The sequence below is a fragment of the Lagenorhynchus albirostris genome, chromosome 2 (assembly GCF_949774975.1).
Source record: "Lagenorhynchus albirostris chromosome 2, mLagAlb1.1, whole genome shotgun sequence".
In the NCBI taxonomy this organism is placed as follows: Eukaryota; Metazoa; Chordata; class Mammalia; order Artiodactyla; family Delphinidae; genus Lagenorhynchus; species Lagenorhynchus albirostris.
Genome location: NC_083096.1, coordinates 10,187,780 through 10,206,298, shown reverse-complemented (window position 1 = coordinate 10,206,298; position 18,519 = coordinate 10,187,780).

Below are 18,519 nucleotides of genomic sequence, written 5' to 3'. Positions count from 1 at the left end.
ATCATTTCCATTTGAGAATAGAGAAGCAGAGATAAGGATAATAATTGGTAGGGTGATTAAGAACATAGGGAATAATTTATTAGAGCTTATGGAATTATCTCTGTAAAAGATAGGTTGAACTAAATTTTTAAGACTAAGGTTCAAGTGGGGAATGGAATTGGGGCTGTGAAAGAAAAAGAGGAAGTTTAGTATAGGAATATTTTTAGGTGGAAAAGAAAAAACCCCAGCTACTGATAAAGAAGAAATGTAGATGGAAAGAAACATGTGGCCAATAATATATGATAAAATAAGAAATATCAAAAATGGAGCAATCTGAATGATTAAGAAGTTAGTTGATTTTTGTAAATAATTGTAATAAATTTTTGCATAAAGACATGTGTCCAACTTTTAAAAGCTCCTCCCCTGATAATTAAATTATAATCATTTCAGAGTTCTTCTACTGCAACTAATAATTAGGATAACAATTTTAAAATCAGTTTATTATACCTTTAAAATATTTTTATCACAACATGGTAAATTAGTAGCACTGATTTTTATATAAAAATGAAAAATATAAAGTAATTTTATTTTCTAAAGCAATGTGGAATTATGGAAGTGAGTAGGAACCAAATGCAAAACCAAGAATGCACAGCTAGTTTCCCATGAGCATAAGCTACCCCATTATCAACTTGCTATTGTCAAAACGCATTTTCTTTGCATCTCATTTTCATCTTTACACTTACACATTACTTTAAATTGCCAATAAGAATGAAGTATTTGATCTAAAAGAGAAAAATAAAGCATCACTAGTATAAAAAGAGACAGGAAAAAACAAATGTGACTCTATGGTGTAATTTAAAATTGGTGGTCTTTCTGGAAATATTTCATATGGTTAGCATATCTCATGGAAAATGCCTGTGATCATTTTTTAAAAAGCCTTCCCAGCTAATCTAATAGACAGTGAAAAAACTAGAAATATCAGATTTATAATTCACTTGAATAACTTTTATTTGTTAAATAATAAATCTAGGAGAAAAGATTCTATGTGGCAAATTTATGAGGATTTGACTGTGTTACTTACAATGCATCAGATCCCCGAGTTTTATATATGCAACTTTATTCTGTACTCCTTAGGAGTGTATTGATAAAGTGAAAGAAAATTTATCCAAAATAAAGGGCCAAAGGAATAAATTAAATTTATTATCAGAGGAAATAGAAAATGTCTGTAAATTACAGCATCTATAGACAGCTATGTTTGCAACGTCCCTTTCACCATGCCATGATATTTGCTAACCATGCTTCTGCTATTTGTTCTTATTATAGACGCAGATGGCCCAGGTTGATCTTTAATTTGTTAGGCTCAAAATAAAATATTGTCCTCTCCAGAGTTTAACAAAGGTTGCCCAACTTTATAGCTTAAGACATTCCAAATAAATCTGTTTCACACTGCAATTTAGCCAAAGGCTGGATATAAAGATTAGAACTTTTTCCTGAGTCTTCCCAGCTGCTCAGATTTAAATACTCTTATTGCTTGACCATCCTACTTTACTTCCTGTAGGATCTTCTAGCTCGAGTCACTAAGGAACTACATATATATTTTTTCTTTCTGCGTAACATTTTCTTGTAAGATAGTCATATCCCTGATGGAGTGCTTTCAATGGGAAAGTGGACTGTATACACCTTTTGGGATAAAAAATGCTTCCTCCTTCTCTTCCCCCTCTATGGTATTCATTCACTTAATGCACTGCTTCTACTTGGTTTCTACTTCTATTCATTCCTACTGTAATTAAATATGATTCTAGTTTTAATTTTAAAAATAGTGTATGGTAGGTCTTCCCTGGTGGCGCAGTGGTTGAGAGTCCGCCTGCCGATGCAGGGGACACGGGTTCGTGCCCCGGTCTGGGAAGATCCCACATGCCGCGGAGTGAATGGGCCCGTGAGCCATGGCCGCTGAGCCTGCGCATCCGGAGCCTGTGCTCCACAACGGGAGAGGCCACAACAGTGAGAGGCCTGCGTACCGCAAAAAAAAAAATAGTGTATGGTAGAGGCTTAGTTTCTATATGGTAAAGTAACATCTTGGTTTGAATTATTTGATGCTACATAACAAATGTTCTTTCAAATAATACAATTATTTTAGCTATTTTATGAATACTTTTTAAGATATTTAAAAACAATAAGCAAAAGTAGGTTTCCTGATTAATAGACAACTCTGCTGTAGGGGTACTATTTTAGTAATGCTCTGCATTGTATTTAATTGTACACCTGTGATGGCATTATACTGATTTATTTAACATATTTTTGTTAAATGTCTGTCATGTTTAGGTGCTGTGTGAGATATGGAGAATAAATAATGAGCAATGCTGAAAAATTCAAACAAAAATAATATCTTAATACATATTACTTTAAATAGACTGGTAAGAGAATAAATGGCCAGCTGAATTCAAAATTATTGTACAAATGAATAAAATCGAATAGAGGATGAGGAAATTTAGGGAAGACACACAGGGAAGAGAAGTTAATTCATATTGTTGCTATGCAAAATTACTTTTACCTTTTTACTTAGGCAAATGAATCTACTTTATTTATTTATTTATTTATTTATGCCTGTGTTGGGTCTTCGTTGCTGTGCCTGGGCTTTCTCTGGTTGTGACGAGCAGGGGATACTCTTTGCTGTGGTGTGCGGGCTTCTCATTGCAGTGGCTTCTCTTGTTGCGGATTCTTAATCACTGCACTACCAGGGAAGACCCTACATTTTTTGACGATATAATATTTCCTCAATTTTTATCTAATTCATATTCAGTGTGGAGAAATTTCTTGAAGAAAATTCTTATTCCTTTAATACTTCTTTCAGTGTGAACAAGCCATCTTTAATTAGCTATTAATGGGCAAATGTATGCAAAGAACTCTGGGGATTAGATTAAAAATTAGCAGCTGGTGAAATAATGTGCATGAAAAACCTAATGTCAGACACAGAGGAAGTTCACAGTAAAAGTTCACAGGAATTGTCTTCCTTCTCTACGACTCCCACTTTCCACACCACTGCTTTTACCATTAAAATGATAACACTGTCTGTTGCAGTTTCTAATTCCATACATGATGCTTATAAGTTATTAATTTCCTTTAGGATTATATATTATCTATTTAGTACAATGTATTCATACTCCTTTTCACTGAGGTGGATTTTTATAAGCATGTCACTTATGACCAGTAACTGGACATATTTTGCACTTCACTCACAATAGAGACAAAATGGATATCTCACTTAACAATCTCACCACCTTATCTATACCATGTAATTGTAAACAAGAAAATTAAGAGCATAAGCAAACTGGGGAAAAAAAAAAACAACACAGCTTACAAGAAGTGTTAAACTTCCTAATAAATAACTGTAGTGTGAATTGACTTGTACTTATGGTTTTGTTTATAACAGTCTTTTATGAGAAAGTACAAAAATACCTGTCATGCCCACCAGGATTACAACAAAAACCCTTCCACATACATATGCTATATTGTATCATGCTGACAGGTTGTATATGGAGTGGCCTATCAAAAAATATGATTTATAACTGACCAATTACATGCTAAAATATGCAAAAGCTGAAAGATTTCTATCAAAAGGTAGTAAGGGAAAAAAGTAAGAAAAAGCTAATAAAGTATTAAGGGAAAGAAGAAGGTGAGATTAAAAGTAAAGAAACGGAGGTACTAAATAAGGAAGCAAGAGTGACAATTGGCTTTGGCCTCAGTATTTAACCAAAATTTAGCCTTCAGCTTCTTTTTCAATTTCAGCTTTGGACACTGGAAGAATAAATAGCTAAAAAATGTCTATTTTAATATTATTTTTGATAACCTCAAACATTTGCATAATCAAGTTATTTATTATCATATATAATCACCATATGACAATAATACCAGCAAGATATTTTATTGGAATTTATTTTAAATATATGAATAATCACTTTCAAATACTGGTGAGCATTCAAGATGTACTTATAGCTACATGATGGAATAGCCAACAATAACATGTTTTAAAAGATGCAAAAGAATACCTTTTTATTGTATTTTTCAGATAGCAATACTAACATATGAGCACTTACTAATGGCTGCTTGCAGAGAAAATAGTTCCTTTGCTGGAACCTGCTGGATAAGTGACCACAGTGATGTACCTTGAGGGTGCAAGGATTTCTTGCATGATATCAAGGGCAAAGATTTTACTATATACATATATAATACTAAGTATATGTCTACTTAGTGTTTTGTTTGTGTAGGAATTATAGGAGCCATTGAACATTAGAGAAGGCTAAAAATGATTGCCTCTAAATCACAATGCAAATTCTGAGAACCTGAGAATTAAACCATATAACAATAAAAATATAATAAAAATAACTCCAAAATTTAAAAATCAAATTTGTTTTGATTTTTATATCATAGTTTACTATAATACAGGATAAATATTAGGTTTCTTTGTCTCAGGTGTGTTTTTGCAATGGGGTTGATACCAACCACAAGCAAGTGAAAATTCATTTGGGGATGGTGGAAAAATCTTAGACATTGCAGTGGTTTGTGGTCCTCCAAAGGGCCACAGCACATAAACAGCATAAACAGCATTCATGAGCAGCGCTGGGGGGTATGATAAGAAAAAAGTATCTTAAAAGGCTGCTTCTTGGAGTGATCATGAAAAGAAAGGTTGAGAAACCCTACATCAGAAAATGGTGGGTATCTCTGAAAAAAAGGTAAAATCAAATTAAAATTTACCTTCTTACTACCTTAAAAACTTTATTCTATTTTGCACACCACAATTTACAGCACTAAAATTAAATAAATTCTATAAATAATAAAATGTTATATAGAATAATCAAAGAAATAATTAAAAGTTTAAGATAAATTGTATAATATGTATAAACAATAATATTTACACAGATAAATATATGTATACATGCAAAATTACCAGAGAAATCATCAACTAAGTGAATCTGCAAAATCTACTGCATAAAATTATATAAAACAAATGACTAAATTTTACTGCTGTACAAAGAGTAAAATTGCTCTTATGACAAGATGGTATTGGAACCTCTTTCCATTCTTAATGTTTTGGAAATCATCAACTTTACTCAGTGTAAAGCAACAGATAAAACAATATTCAGTGTAAAGAAACAAATACAGTAAGAGAAAAGAATTCCCAACAGCTTTTTAATCTGAGAAAAGGGACCTATTGCCTTAGCACATCACACAGAACTACATTTCCAGATGGAAAGGTAAAGTGGTCTATTTACTTGTGTGTTTGAAGGTAACATTGTCAAAAAGGAAACAAATGTAGGTTTGACAGTTTTGTGATTCCCCTACGAGACTAGAAAATCCATTTAGATGGATTGTTACACAGCATCTGGTATATCAAAAGCATTCTGTAGAAGAAGACTGTAGCTATGAATATGATTACATACATCTAGTAACTGAAGGCCAGTGATTATCTTGAGTACTGCAGACATAGCAGTTAGGTATCTGTACTGTAAAATAAGAAAATCCTATTTCTAGTATCATTTAGTAAAACAAATTATAATAAAGCAAAGTTTATAAAAGTAAAACAAGGCACAAAACTCAAAATTGTGGAAAATATTATAGCACCTATATCTGGGCATAAGAAATGTGTGACAGGTGATAAATCCAACACATTATAAAAAGTAACAAGAATTAGAAAAAATAGGTGACATTCAAGTGATAAATATTACAAAGTGAATAGTGTGAACAATGCTTCTGTATTTTTCTTTGCTGCACCATCAGAAACATAGTAATTTCCCTGTCCTTTAATATTTCTGGAATAATTTTTAAAAATCAGATTAAGCATACAGTCCATGGTTATACACTACACTATAATGTAGGCAGTATTCATAAAACATAATTTCATATATAGGGTTGACATTCAAGTGGATTTACTTACTTTAAAATAGAACACTTTGGTTATGATATTGGCCTGGGAAGAATTTCCTGAGGTTTTTTTTTTTTTTTTTTTTTTTTTTTTCTATTCAATACTTGCATTGTTGTACCACCAGTAAATAAAATGGGTTACTGGTGGAAATGTGGAGGAATCTAAGGACATCTGAGGCTGTGAGTTTTACAAAGGAGAGATCTCACAGAGAAAGGTGTTTGTTTTAATGATGTTGGGGAGAATCCATTTGGAGAGAAAAAGGTTGTCTCGCTGGAAGAAGCTAGGAGAAGACCTCTCATTCTATGGCTGCCTGAATGCACAAATTGCTCTCTTTAGTACCCTAAGGAGAACGGTTTCCCTGTCCCTAACTGCCTGACCACAAATTCCTCCTAAGAAAGTGAGAGCCACAACAAATTCCCTACAGAATGGGTGAAGGCCATTCTGACTGGTAGGAGAGGACTTTCTCCATCCCTGTCCACCACTTATTAAAAATTAAGGACAACAAAAGTACTTGGCAAGGAAGTCTCATCAAATAAGGAATTTGTACTTTGTTCACTATCTAGCCATTGAAATATAGGATTTTACTGTATCGTTTACCTCTTGCCAGTTAAGGATTCTAGAGACATCCTAACAGAATGGCCCTTTTGACGACAGTGGAAAGCAGCAAACAAGGGGCTGTATTACATGAGTAATGTATACATGAGTGCCCTAAGAAGAAATAAACATACTAAATGAATAGAATAATGTAAGGAAGACACACAGCTGAATCAGTAGCACAGGTTGTTCATATTGAAATAAAACAAATGGAAAAGTAATGAGGACTCCCAAGAAAATAAAACATAAATAAGATTTTTCTTGAAAAAAAATAATGTTAAGTTCAATGGAGGAACATAAAATACCATCATCTCTGCTGAGAATAAAATTAGTGTTCTAAAATATGAAATGAAAGAGACTGCTCAAAATACAGGACAAAACCACAAAGGAAATGAGATTATAATAATAAAAATAAAATGTATTTCTGAATAATAGGGATTCTGGATAATAAAACAAAATACAAAGATATTTGTTAGGGATTTGTTAATTTAAGAATCATTAAAATAAAACTTCCCTGTGTTTGAACTGACCTTCTAATGGAAAGTGTCACCTAGAAAAAGTTCACCCATCCAGATATTCGTCTCCTTTTTGAAAGAACATTAAAGAACTTCTTATTAAATGTTACCTATTTTTCCCCAGTTTTGAAACTGGTCTGGCCTTCTGATCTGCTTTGGCAAGTGAGAAAGTAGCAAACATGATATAGGAAGAGAGTTCAAAAATCCCTCTTTCAGCACTTGTTAAACTTCTGCCAGGCTATTAGGCTGGCAGTGAGAGAACACACCAGGCAGAAAACACCCTCCAAGCTGGGACCCCTGCAAATTAAACTTGTCCTCAAATGAAATGGAATCTGATTGTAGCTACATGAGCAAACCCATCCAAAAGCAGCTGCTGAACTGCCCAACTGAAAACAAGCAAAATTGCTTACTTACAAGTTAAAAAAATAATTTTTCATTTAAGCTACTAAATTTTAGAGTAGTTTGTTTGGTAGCAAAGTCTAACTGATATGTCCCTTTTTTTTGTCATATAACATTCCTTCTTCTATTTCTTTTAACCTAATAATGTAGATCATTTATAGTCTGTCTCCGGGAAGTTCAAAGTACCCTATCTAAATTCTTACTCATTAGAATCCATTGCTTTTTTTCCTGCTGGTTCTTGCTTATGGTACTATGATCCATTTCTGTTTTGTCTCTTTTTTTCTGTGAAATTTGTTGTTTTCTTCCTAATTGTGAGTCCATGTTCCTTGAATTCTATCTGTGAATCCTTTGAAGCCTGGATTGAAAAGTCATTCCTCCAAAGAGGATTTGTGTTTGTTTCTTACAGTTGATGGGGAAAAATTTGTGGAAAAGATAATTTAAATGAAATTTGAAAATTTTAAGGATCACCAGATGGTGCAAGGCATATCCACATGCATCCTCCAGGGAGATACATGTTTTGCTTATGTCTTGGCTTCCTCTCTCAGCATTAAAGTTAAGATAGCCACTTTTCTATTGCAAGTTGTACTCATCTCTCCTTCACAATTACACTGAGCATGTTATATTTGAGGAAATCATATTTATGTGGGGATCTACTCTTAGACCCCCCACCTTGTGCAGGCCCTGGGCTTTATTTCTTATCCTCTATAACTCATGTAGTCATCAAAACAGAATTTCATTGTTTCCCAGGTACTATGGACTGAATGTTTGTATCCCCTGAAAATTCATATGTTAAAGACTAAAACACAATGCAATTGTATTTGGAGGCAGGGCCTAGGAGAGGTAATTAGGTCATGAGGTTGGAGCCCTCATGAATGGAATCAGTGTCGACATAAGAAGATACACTAGAGAGATGACCTATCTCTCGGCCATGTGAGGGTACAGCAAGAAGGCAGCTCTCTACAAGCCAGAAAGCAGCCCCTCTCTAGATACTGGGTCTGCCAGCATCTTAAACTTGGACTTCCCAGCCTCCAAAACTGTGAGAAATAAATGTTGTTTAAGCTACCCAGAATACCGTGTGTTTGCTATAGCAGCCCAAACTGTTTAAGGTACCAAGTCAGTAGAAAATCTCTGGTAAAAAAATGCCTTGATGTTTGATTACCTCCCAGAGCTCTGACTTTTGCTTTGCTTTTAGCCTTTGAAAATTCATTCTTTTGTGAGATAGGAAACTGATTTTAATTTTCTCATAGAAGGGTTGTTCATGGTTTATTCTCTACTGTATTGCCACTAATCTCTCTCATATAATCTACTTGGCTACCTAATCTACGATAGAAACCATTGGTTTCCTTCCATTATCTTTGCCTTCTCATACATTTATATGTGCATCAGGTTTTGCCTTGAATCAGACTATTAGCATACTTAGTTCATTTAGGTATATTTGTGGTCAGTCAATGTACAAACATATCAGACACCAGTCTTATGGAAGGTTCAGCTGTCCCAAACTCTCAGGGCCATTGACTTGCAATGATGCTTGAAAAGCCAACATTTCTAATCAATCATTTAATGACTTTTATGTGAGATTCTTCCTAAATATGTGAGAAGAACAATGAACAGGGAGAAACTGAAGACACACATTAATTTGCCTCACTATTTTGCCTAGGGCTGGCCCTACATATAACAGTGTATATTTTTCATTAAATAGAATAATAAAAAATCAAATGCAATTAACTGAACTAATATGAAGGGACAAGATAAATGCTATAACCTAATAGAATTCGATTGCTAACAACTTCAAGCCATAGCTGTCTTATTTGTGGACTACAGCAAATAACATTAAGCTAAAGAACCAACTAATGGATGATTAATGTTCCTTATTAAATTAGATGAAGGAAAATAACAATGTTAGTTGTTAGCAAGTCACCAGAGTGGGGAGAAAAAAAAAAAGAAACTTTGACAAGGATAATTTTTCTGAAGTTTTATTTTATAAAGATGGTGAATAAATTACCCAGAGAAATGGAATTCTGTTCTACTACTGACTGTAAATTTTCTTTCTAATTCTATCTTAAAATACAGTTTATGATTTATGGTTGCTTTTACAAGTGGATAGCAGGCTGCACCTTGGTTATAAACTTGTGTGTACATAGTATACTTCACATTTACAATATCTTTTTCATGATCTCATAGGAAAGCCTTTACAGGTAACTTTGATTAAAGGCAGATTTGTGGAATAGTCTTACCTAAAAGATTATTTCTTCTCTTTACTTAACATTATCTTTTATAGTATTTTTATATAATCTTCTTCTTTCTGACCTTAATCACAAAGCCACACGTGGAAAATCAAATTTTCCTTAGTACTGCAATGAGAATCTACTTTTGTGCATTAATTATACGATCAAGCAAAGAATCAAGAGACTGTTCCAGAAGGAGCTTAAAATGTCTTGATGCTTGAATAGTCTCCAGGTTCATAGTACATGAAAGACTAATGTTCAAAGTACATTAAATAGAGAGAGACAAAAACTCCAGTTAAAAAACAAACATTGTGAAGTTGATTTAAAAAAAATTAATCCAACTGAGTTCTTCATACAAAGCACCCCTAATTCTTAAGGATAGAGAAAAGTTGAGAGTAAAAGTGAAATACGCCATAATATGAAAGCACTAACCAAAAGAAAATGGGCATAGCTCTATTAAGAGCAAACAATATAATTTTTTTTGTACAAAAAGTACCAGTTATAAAAATAATTTACTTCACAAAATAAGCATTCCAAATGGATAATAAATATATGCAAAAAATCCACATTCAAACCCATGAGTAATCAGGAAAAGGTAAATTGCAACTGCAATTAGAAACCATTTTCCCCTAATCTAGTAGCAAAATTATAAATACTGAAAATGTCAGTAAGGATGTGAAGAAATGGGAAATCTCTTACCCTGCTGGTGAGAATGTAAACTGACACAACCTTGTCAGGAAACAACTTTCCTTTACCTTGAAAAGTTGAAGGCTAATTTTATTACTAAAATTGTACAGACCAGCAATTTCATGCCTAGCTGTATGTTGGAGAAAACGTCTTGAAATATGAATCTGGAACTACAATGCCATCAAAGTAGACTTATTCATACGAATACAAATTAAGAGGGAGGAGATATGGGGATATATGTATATGTATAGTTGATTCACTTTGTTATAAAGCAGAAACTAACACACCATTGTAAAGCAATTATACTCCAATAATGATGTTTAAAAAAAACTCTCAAAAACAACATTACAGAAAATACAATGATTTTAGAGGATATCTTTTATAACAGCAGTCCCCAACCTTAAAAAAAAAAAAAAAGCCAAATGTGCACCCATGGTGGAATAAACAGATAATTGGTGATTTACATATCTAATAAAATACTATAGAGAAATAAAAATGGACAAGCAATAATTATACTCTAAATTGACACTTCTCAATTTGTGGTCTGGGAACCTCTGGAGATTCTTGAGATCTTTTCAGGGTGTCCACAAGAAACAAGAGAACTATTTTTTAAATAATACTAAGAATAATTTTAGCCTTCTTCCACTCATCTTCTAGTGACTATATGGTAGAATTTTTTAAAAGCTACATGGCACATGATTATATCATAGCTTTCATGTCTAATGGCATGTGTACTTTTTTTCATTTGTATGTTCTCTTAAGTTTTTCAGTTTTAACTTTCAATATGATAAATTGTCAAGAAAAAAACTAATACCAGACGCAGACCTCTTAGAGAACGGACTTGAGGTTATGGGGAGGGGGAAGGGTGAGCTGTGACAGGGCGAGAGAGAGTCATGGGCATATACACACTAACAAACGTAGTAAGGTAGATAGCTAGTGGGAAGCAGCCGCATGGCACAGGGATATTGGCTCGGTGCTTTGTGACAGCCTGGAGGGGTGGGATGGGGAGGGTGGGAGGGAGGGAGACGCAACAGGGAAGACATATGGGAACATATGTTTATGTATGACTGATTCACTTTGTTATAAAGCAGAAACTAACACACCATTGTAAAGCAATTATACCCCCATAAAGATGTTAAAAAAAAAAAAAAAACTAATACCTAAGAATTTTATATCTAAATTATGATCATTCTGACTACCATGGGACCTCTGAGTGATGTTTCCACCGCTTGCGACTCAAAGATTTCCTCTTAGGGCCTTCCCTGGTGGCGCAGTGGTTGAGAGTCCGCCTGCTCATGCAGGGGACACGGGTTCGTGCCCCGGTCCGGGAGGATCCCACATGCCGCGGAGCGGCTGGGCCCGTGAGCCATGGCCGCTGAGCCTGCGCGTCCGGAGCCTGTGCTCCGCAACGCGAGAGGCCACAGCAGTGAGAGGCCCGCGTACTGGAAAAAAAAAAAAAAAAAAAAAGATTTCCTCTTAAAATGAGAAAGGTCAAACCAGCAAAATGTAACACTCTAAACGTCAAGTTGATCGTTAGCTTAGCTCGGCCACACTACTCAAATACAGAGAACTGGGGAGAATAAGTCAAATTAATTTTCTCTAAAAGTGTTTATTTCTAGCAACTAAGACATTCTTAACTTATGGAACACAAGCAGCATTAAATTTTTCAAATAGCATGAATAAAGCTGAGTTCATCAAAAGGTATGTTTCACTCTGTGAATATTATTAGGGCTCCAACCTAATAACACATTCAAATTAAATTTCAGTGAAGTCTGCTAGTTTGAAAATTAACAAGTATGTTTTTCACATACCTGCTCACTCTTCCCTATGTCGGTTGTTCAGTCTATGAGCCCATGACATTTCTTAGTTAAAATATCTGGCATGCTTATGAAGTTTTGGTTTTATTATAGATAAAAAGAGAGAAGGAAACTTCTGGTGTGTTGCTTAGTTGAAGGCAGAGGATTTAAAAGTGGGTACAGACAGATATAAATAATATATTTTAAACTTAAGGTTTTTTTGTGTGATAAGCATGCTTACAATTTCCAAGTTTTCTTTTTAAATAGTGTAAATCAGTATACATTTTATCACATTATTTAAATTATATTCTTGAGTCTTAGAACAGGTTCATGACAATTATGATATCAAATTAATTAAGATAATGTTTGTGAAAGAATTTAGCACAGTGCCTGCCACTTACAGGTGCTCAAAATTTTCTGTAGAATTGAATATTAAATTCATGATTTGTAAGCCAAGAAATTATAAGGTACATTTTATTCAATATTGTTAAGATTTTATATCTGTATTTACCTACTTATCCTGATACAGGACACGAGGTCTCTGGATCAAAACACAGACTATTACACATAGAGCATCTTATTGCCAGTTTCCTGAACTCCAGTCACCATGGGGTATGTAATAAAAGCTGGATGTTACTGTGTATATGCATTGGTTACAGTATAGGAGAAAAATCCCCAAATTATGATATTCAAAGCTTAATTAGAGATGCTGTCACTTCTGCTCTTCCTTTTTTCCAGAGAGAAAAGGACGTTAGCTCTAGAATATAAACAGAACTTCTGGAGAAAAAAATGGATGGTCCCTAGGTTTTCATTACTCTTAAGGTAGTTAAGTTAGAGATAATAATTTAAATCTCTCTAGAGATATTCGCTGTCTCTTACTTCCAAGGCATGTTTGCTTTTTAGTCATCTTCTAGGCATTTACTTTGTGCAGTAAACCTTAATTATGCAGAAATGTGAAAATATTCACAGACGATTATCTCCTCCAATAAAATATATTATAAAATATTAGAAATGCTTAATTGTATTAATGAAGTTAGATCTCTGGGGCATCATTGTGTAATTCATGGTAATTACAAACATTTTATATTCTAGAAAGAAAAGAAAGACTTGATATAACCCCATCATTCATATGAGAAAATGAGGTCCAGAGATTCATAAGAACACATCTTGAATGGTCTGTTGGATACTTACAAGGAAAATCTGTATGAATAAAGTAAATACAGGGTTTCGCATTTCCACAATTACCAATACCAGAAGTATATACTGAGTTGACATTTAAAACGTATGTTAATCAACATTATTTTATTTCAGAAAGATCTTCTCCTCCAGAGTTTAATGGCTAATATGAATATAGTGAAATTCACCATAATTATTGTCTATGTGGGCCAGTATATGCAATATATGTGTAGTTTTCATATGAAAGAAAACACTGCTGTAAAGAGAATTTCCATGTACTGGATTATATTCTTGATTGATAACCTGTCTAAGATGAGCATTTTATACCAATGTATATCAATGGAAGCACAAAATGTAACATAGGTTTCTTTGTCTTTAAGATTAGACAAAATTTTTGACCAAATGCATTTTGTTAAGAATTTAAGATTCTTTATATTTAACAGAATAATGTTTTAACGTTATGTCTTTTCATTTAGCACTTTATTTGAATATTATATTCCCATAGTTTCAAGTTATCTACATAATATATATTTATAACTATAATAAAATAATATTTAATGCTATTTAAACCTTAAAAATCCAGAAATTTCTTCTACATCATCACAAATGATCAATTAATATACAACATATTCTTAGTGTTGAAGGACTATTCTTTTTATTTATTTATATTTAATACATGACATGAACAAATATTTGATTAATCAGAATATCTAAATTCCTGATGAAAGCAGATAATAAAAGTGAAAGAGAAATAACATAAAAAAATTCTAATATTTAACTTTAGCAAGGTGGTTAAATTTTAATTATAGGGAGATAGACCCTTATGATAAAAAGTGATACTTTATTTAATTTTGCCAATGTACTTAGAATTCCATCAACTTGCTTTTTATTATTTCAGTATACTCCTTTAATCTTCTCTGTATTTTATTTTTTGTAATGAGCTTTTGGTACTTATCTATCACAATGGCGGTGGGTGTCTTAATCCCTATTAGTCTGGTTCTATCTGCTATTTTCCATAGGACATAACAATGTATCCTCCTGAGATATATTCTCCAAGTGTATCTTTTCTCTCTTAAACCTGTGGGGATTTTGTGGGAGGCAGTTTAATTCTGTCATTCCCATAAAATCACAGAGCTTCCATCCCTTAGGTTAAATATCAAGTTAATCATTAAAAGGATAAAGACAGGGGCTTTCCTGGTGGCGCAGTGGTTGAGAGTCCGCCTGCCGATGCAGGGTACACGGGTTCGTGCCCCGGTCCGGGAAGATCCCACATGCCGCGGAGCGGCTGGGCCCGTGAAACATGGCCCCTGAGCCTGTGCGTCCGGAGCCTGTGCTCCGCAACGGGAGAGGCCACAACAGTGAGAGGTCCGTGTACCGCAAAAAAAAAAAAAAAAAAAGGATAAAGACAAAGCACTCAGGCTTACTAGAGCCAGTGCATAAATAAACGTGACGAACTTAAATGAAAAACCCCTCAGGTACTTGGGATATTAGGAAGTATTTAACAGTAAAAACCTATTAGCAACATTGAAAAGTTCTTTAGAACAGCAGGGTAGTTTATTGTAGTCACTCAACTGAAAACTGTTCTCAAGCAGCCAAAGCCAAACTAATCTACAAAAACTATTCCCACAGCCAGTGTCATATCTTACGTAATAAGAGAGGAGACAGAGAAAAGGACTATTCTAAAAGAGCTGCAACAGATACTTTACAAGTTATGGCTTGGGGAAGAGCTATACCTTCTTACATGTCAACATTTACGTGAATTTGTGCAGTGGCAGGAGACACAAAAATAACTATAGCAACAGACCTTTTAAAAATACCATACACAGGCGGGCGGAGACTGCGGGTGGCGGAGGGGGAAGCTTTGGAGCCACGGTGCAGAGCACAAGCAACAGGGGTGCAGAGGGTAAAGCGGAGAGATTCCCGCACAGAGAATCGGTGCCGACCTGCATTCACCAGCCCGAGAGGCTTGTCTGCTCACCCTCTGGGGCGGGCGGGGCTGGGAGCTGAGGCTCCAGCTTTGGTCAGAGCGCAGGGAGAGGACTGGGGTTGGCGTGAACACAGCCTGAAGGGGTCACTGCCCCACAGCTAACCGGGAGGGAGTCCGGGGGGCGTGGTGGGGGGGAAAGTCTGGACCTGCGGAAGGGGCAAGAGACTTTTTCTTACCTCTTTGTTTCCTGGTGCGCTAGGAGAGGGGATTCAGAGCGCTGCTTAAAGGAGCTCCGGAGACGGGCGCGAGCCGCGGCTGAAAGCGCAGACCCCAGAGACGGGCATGAGACGCTAAGGCTGCTGCTGCCGCCACCAAGAAGCCTGTGTGCGAGCACAGGTCACTCTCCACACCTCCCTTCCGGGGAGCCTGTGCAGCCCGCCACTGCCAGGTTCCCGGGATCCAGGGACAACTTCCCCGGGAAAACGCACGGCGCGCCCCAGGCTGGTACAACGTCATGCTGGCCTCTGCCGCCACAGGCCCGCCCCGCACTCCGTGCCCTTCCCTCCCCCCGGCCTGAGTGAGCCAGAGCCCCCGAATCAGCTGCTCCTTTAACCCCGTCCCGTCTGAGGGAAGAACAGACGCCCTCAGGCGACCTACACGCAGAGGCGGGGCCAAATCCAAAGCTGAGCCCCAGGAGCTGTGCGAACAAAGAAGAGAAAGGGAAATCTCTCCCAGCAGCCTCAGGAGCAGAGGATTAAATCTCCACAATCAACTTGATGTACCTGCATCTGTGGAATACATGAATAGACAACGAATCATCCCAAATTGAGGAGAGCAAGATTTATGATTTTTTTCCCCTTTTCCTCTTTTTGTGAGTGTGTATGTGTATGCTTCTGTGTGAGATTTTGTCTGTATAGCTTTACTTTCACCATTTGTCCTAGGGTTCTATCTGTCCGTTTTCTGTTTGTTTTTTACATAAAAAAATTTTTTTAATAACTTTATTTTACCTTACTTTATTTTCTTTTATCCTCTTTCTTTCTTTCTTTCCTTCTACTTTTCCTCCCTTTTATTCTGAGCCGTGTGGATGAAAGGTTCTTGGTGCTCCAGCCAGGAGTAAGTCCTGTGCCTCTGAGGTGGGAGAGCCAACTTCAGGACACTGGTCCACAAGAGACCTCCCAGCTCCACGTAATATCAAACGGCGAAAATCTCGCAGAGATCTCCATCTCAACACCAACACCCAGCTTCACTCAATGACCAGCAAGCTACAGTGCTGGACACCCTATGCCAAACAACTAGCAAGACAGGAACACAACCCCACCCATTAGCAGAGAGGCTGCCTAAAATCATAATAAGGCCACAGACACCCCAAAACTCACCACCAGACGTGGACCTGCACACCAGAAAGACAAGATCCAGCCTCATCCACCAGAACACAGGCACTAGTCCCCTCCACCAGGAAGCTTACACAACCCACTGAACCAACTTTGGCCACTGGGGCCAGACGCAAAAAACAACGGGAATTACGAACCTGCAGCCTACAAAAAGGAGACCCCAAACACAGTAAGATAAGCAAAATGAGAAGACAGAAAAACAGCAGATGAAGGAGCAAGGTAAAAACCCACCAGACCTAACAAATGAAGAGGAAATAGGCAGTCTACCTGAAAAAGAATTCAGAATAATGATAGTAAAGATGATCCAAAATCTTGGAAATAGAATAGAGAAAATGCAAGTAACATTTAAAAAGGACCTAGAAGAATTAAAGATGAAACAAGCAACGATGAACAGCACAATAAATGAAATTTAAAATACTCTAGAAGGGATCAATAGCAGAATAACTGAGGCAGAAGAACGGATAAGTGACCTGGAAGATAAAATAGTGGAAATAACTACTGAAGAGCAGAATAAAGAAAAAAGAATGAAAAGAACTGAGGACAGTCTCAGAGACCTCTGGGACAACATTAAACACACCAACATTTGAATTATAGGGCTTCCAGAAGAAGAAGAGAAAACGAAAGGGACTGAGAAAATACTTGAAGAGATTATAGATGAAAACTTCCCTAATATGGGAAAGGAAATAGTTAATCAAGTACAGGAAGCACAGAGAGTCCCATACAGGATAAATCCAAGGAGAAACACACCAAGACACATACTAATCAAACTATCAAAAATTAAATACAAAGAAAACATATTAAAAGCAGCAAGGGAAAAACAACAAATAACACACAAGGGAATCCCCATAAGACTGACAGCTGATCTTTCAGCAGAAACTCTGCAAGCCAGAAGGGACTGGCAGGACATATTTAAAGTGATGAAAGAGAAAAACCTGCAACCAAGATTACTCTACCCAGCAAGGATCTCATTCAGATTTGATGGAGAAATTAAAACCTTTACAGACAAGCAAAAGCTGAGAGAGTTCAGCACCACCAAACCAGCTTTAAAACAAATGTTAAAGGATCTTCACCAGGCAAGGAACAAAAGAGAAGGAAAAGACCTACAATAACAAATGCAAAACAATTAAGGAAATGGGAATAGGAACATACATATCGATAATTACCTTAAATGTAAATGGATTAAATGCTCCCACCAAAAGACACAGACTGGCTGAATGGATACAAAAACAAGACCCATATATATGCTGTCTACAAGAGACCCACTTCAGACCTAGAGACACATACAGACTGAAAGTGAGGGGACGGAAAAAGATATTCCATTCAAGTGGAACTCAAAAGAAAGCTGGAGTAGCAATTCTAATATCAGAAAAAATAGACTTTAAAATAAAAACTATTGCAAGAGACAAAGAAGGACACTACATAATGATCAAGGGATCGATCCAAAAAGAAGATATAACATTGTAAATATTTATTCACCCAACATAGGAGCACCTCAATACATAAGGCAAATACTAACAGCCATAAAAGGGGAAATTGACAGTAATACATTCATAGTAGGGGACTTTAACACCCCACTTTCACCAATGGACAGATCATCCAAAATGAAAATAAATAAGGAAACACAAGCTTTAAATGATGCATTAAACAAGATGGACTTAATTGATATTTATAGGACATTCCATCCAAAAACAACAGAATACACATGTTTCTCAAGTGCTCATGGAACATTCTCCAGGATAGATCATATCTTGGGTCACAAATCAAGCCTTGGTAAATATAAGAAAAATGAAATTGTATCAAGTATCTTTTCCGACCACAACGCTATGAAACTAGATATCAATTACAGGAAAAGATCTGTAAAAAATACAAACACGTGGAGGCTAAACAATACACTACTTCATAATGAAGTG